The sequence below is a fragment of the Mustela nigripes genome, chromosome 3 (assembly GCF_022355385.1).
Source record: "Mustela nigripes isolate SB6536 chromosome 3, MUSNIG.SB6536, whole genome shotgun sequence".
Taxonomy (NCBI): Eukaryota; Metazoa; Chordata; class Mammalia; order Carnivora; family Mustelidae; genus Mustela; species Mustela nigripes.
In genome coordinates, this window is record NC_081559.1 from 192,793,756 (window position 1) to 192,797,745 (window position 3,990).

The 3,990-nt window shown below is 43.1% G+C and overlaps 1 long non-coding RNA gene across 1 annotated transcript in view; it reads right to left on the reverse strand.

The window, feature by feature from the left end:
• LOC132013293 (uncharacterized) overlaps window positions 1-1,778 on the reverse strand; it is a 24,323-nt gene extending 22,545 nt beyond the window's left edge. The window contains exon 1 of the long non-coding RNA XR_009402977.1: window positions 1,583-1,778. This is a non-coding gene — a long non-coding RNA (uncharacterized LOC132013293). The remainder of the gene's footprint in view (window positions 1-1,582) is intronic.
• Window positions 1,779-3,990: the final 2,212 nt, after the last annotated feature.

Sequence of the window (3,990 nt, forward strand, 5' to 3'; positions counted from 1 at the left end):
TTGAGAGAGAGAGCAGAGGAGTGAGCGGCAGAGGGAAAGGGTGAGAAAATCAAGCAGGCTCCGACCCAGCACATAGGCTGACTCAGGGCCCAACTATGACCTGAGTCAACATCAAGAGTTGGAATCTGCACCAACTGAGCCCCCAAGCACTTTTCATTGTGTCTTCATGGCACTTACTAGGAACATCCTCTTCACCAAAACCTAAGATCAATGAGTGGCTTGGTCTGTTTATAAATATATTTATTATTCAAAAATTTAATCAGCAATCAGTATGTCTATTTTTAACACGGAATTCATTTCATTTATATTGATCGTTGTAGTCCTATGTTATACTACTTTCTATTTTTTATCAGCAATGTAACATTGCAGATTCTTTGTTTCCTGAAAGAACATTACCAACATTAAATTGTGTTGGGCAATTATGGTCTACATTTTAACACATAATATGGTTGCTGTGCTACCTTATTGTTCATATCAAATATCCTGTTTTTGTACTTCTATGAATTTTACTTAAACTTATTTTTGAACTCTTGAAAATGCTTATTATGACTAATGTATGTAAAAATCAGTTTAGTAACCACATGGTCCATTGCACTAACCCCTCCCGGGCGTGCTCGCTGCCTTCCTATCCCTTTGAATGGTTTTCCCTTACATGTATAATTTGTTCTGTAATCACCTACCCAATTGTCCTATATTGATGTCCTTGTTAGAACCAAATGTAAGCATTTCATCCATCACAAAATGTTTAAATACTTCTGATTTCTTGGGATACTTTCAAAGATGAGTTTCTATTTTTTTCCAAAATGTAAGTACTTGTAGTACTAAACAGTTTGGTTTTTGCCCAGTAAAGCTGATTTCAGCCTGCTAGCCTCCAAACCCTGAGAGAAGAAATTTCTGCTGTTTTAAGCCTCCTGAGTTTGTGGTAATTTATTACAGAAGCCCTGGGGAACTATAGATGGTGATCATACATCAGATTCAGGTTAGCTCTCTTAGGGTTGTTTATGAGAGTATATTTTTAACCACGATTAATACATTCTAATGCTGTTGAATTTGAATGCAATATGAAAATATTATTTCAAAATTTTCATGGTCCCTTTAGGATCTTTAAGAGACAAATTGGACTTTCGATTGCTAAATTATTGTGGTAAAAGCTCAAGTTGTCCTAAATCCTCAGGAGCCCCTAGAAATTGGTGTTCTCACTTTAAATCCACTTAATATGTACCTTACCTTTTCTGTACAGTGCCTTTGTGAGGGAAAGAGAAGCAGATAATGAAAAAGCTAGCTTTATCCAGTATCAGCACAGTTGGAGCTACAGACAACTGCCCCAATTATTCAGAAGAAGAAAAAAAAAATGACAGCTAGTAATGGCAAAAAAACAGAAAGCAACACACACACACACACACAAAAGCACCTTCCTATTTCCTTTAGTTGCCTGGTTGAAATGTATGTACTATGAATACTTTTATCAAACTTCTGCTTTATCTCTATACCATAAAAAGCTCTTTGTCCTTGTCTATCTTTAAAATACTGCTATAAAGAGAAAAGCCAAAATCTGTCAAAGTAAAATCTGCAGAAGTCTTACCATTCGACCATCAGCCCACCGGAAAGGATGGCTTGTCAAGTTCACAGTTAAACGAAACGTGCCCTGGTAGACTTGGTCAGGTGGTCACTAATGAAATAGGTCTTCGATGCCCTTCCAAGAAGTCCTGAAAGCAGACGAGGGTGGTGTAGGAGAGCTGGGTGTGGCTAATTCCCTATGGTTTGTCTCAGGTGTCTCTGCAACACCTCGGTGGAGATGCCAGAAGGCAGGTGCACGTAAGGTTCTAAGTGAGAAGAGATCTCCACTGGACAGAGAAGCGGATGCCGCAGAGAGAGGGAGCAATGGACTCCCTCAGCAGAGAGTTGAAAAGAGTCAGTGAGCCTCGGCTGGACTTCAGGAGAACGAAAGGGTGACAGACACTGGAATGAACAGCGGCAGGAAAAGAACTGTGAGAGGACCGAGTCGCGAAAGCCAAGGGCAGGAAGTTCTCCACAGAAGTGGAAGCCACTGAGACAGGTTAAAAAAGAGGGAAATGAGGAAGTGCTGTTTGGATTTAATAATAAAAAGCCCATTAGCAACTTTAACAAAGAGAGAGGTGATTTTTTCCTCAGAAGCCCCCCGGGGAGTGCCCTGAAGAGACCTTGGGAGGTAACAATAAACTGAGACAATAGGTAGAAATAAGCATTTGTGGGAGGGGACCGGAGCTGTAGTCTGGGACAGGTGGGGGAGGACAGGAGCTGTAGTCTGGGACAGGCGGGGTCCTCACCACCCTCCAAGAGCAAAGTCCCCGAGTCTCTAAATGCTGACGTAAGGCTTTGACTTAAGAGGGAAGTTAGAAACAAAGCAAAGAGAAGGGAATACCGGAATAGGGGGTTCCTGGGGGGCTCCGTTAGTTAAGCGTCTGCTCTAGGCTTAGGTCATGATCCCAGAGTCCTGGGATCGAGCCCCACATCGGGCTCCCGGCTCAGCGGAGAGTCTGCTTCTCCCTTTCCCACTGTTGCTCCCCCCACTTGAGTGTTCTCTCTCTTTTGCTCTCTCTCTTGTTCAAATAAAAGGTGAAATACAGTATTTTTAAAAAGAAGAAATACCAGGAATAACACTATTTTATTAATCTCAAGAAGGCGGGTGGTGAGGGCACTACAGAAGGCATAACACATCCTTGCAACTAAAAGGAACAAGAATGATATGGGAGAACTTCTGCTCCCAGCCCAGATCAGGTAGCAGGTACAGGGTTCATCCTCCACTGAACAAGGAAATACAGATAAGACACAGGAGACAATGTTTGGCAAGATGCTGGTTATCAATGAATTGAGGTCTTAACTATGATGAAAATATTATGACACAAAAATGAGAAGAATGTTATCCTATGTGCTCAGAAACCATAGGCCAGAACGGGTAGACTACACACAACTCACCTCAACTCATCGGTTCAGAGACAGTGCTGTCTTGCGTTTAAAAGACTGAACAGTTTGGTAGAGCCCTTTTATAGAGCACCGGCTCATTTTCAAAGAGATGGACGTCAAAATGCTTTATATTAACAGAAAGATATGGCTACTACGTTTTTCACACTACAGGTGACCATTCTGCCATGTTGTGAAACATTCTTTTAATCCAGTCAATTATTTGTGAAGAACTCAGTGCCCACATATGGCCAGAGGTGCTCATCTGGACAAGAGGAAAGAGCTCCTCTGTCTGGTGTCCTTTAATGGTTGAAAGGGACCATCTCAGTGAGCTGGGTACCCCTGGTTCATTTGTAGCTTAACAGTGTACCCGTTCCAGGGGCAAAGGTGGAGCAGCTCCTGCTCTCCATCTGGACGTATCCCGTTGGTTCTCCATACCCTGTCACATCACATTAACCCCATCATTCAACCCAGCTCTGTACTGCTGGGCGTGCCCACCCTACTTCCCAGGGCCACCTGGGATCCTGCAAGATAGATGGATCTGGAGAGTGACTGTGAAGTAAAATGTTTGCAGACACTCACATGCAAACAGCTCACAGTGCCTCAGAAATTGTGTGCAACAGCCCACACTGCCTCAAAGGTAAGGAAGTGTCTCCTGCATGTTGAAGGAGACTTCACAATTGTCTAGTCACTCCTGACTTGATTCTAAACAGCCCACAGAAGCACTGACCCGAAGATGACTCAAGGACTTCTAACATCTTCAGAAGACCCATGGTCACCATCCCATCAAGGGAGTACAGATTGTGCTGACATGTCTTCTTAGGATGCTACCTCCTGAAGAGAGCATCTACCTGCCCTCTTCCCAGTACCTCCTCCATCTGGAGCCCACTCTCCCTGCTCCAGGCCACTGGGACCCTCAGAAGCTCCAGCTTCTCATCAGAACATCTTACATGTTTACATTTCTCCTTCTACTGTCTGCATTTTTTGGAATGGAGTCTGAAATATGCACATTTACATACTAAAGAGAAACCATCTCCTCCCTTTTAGACA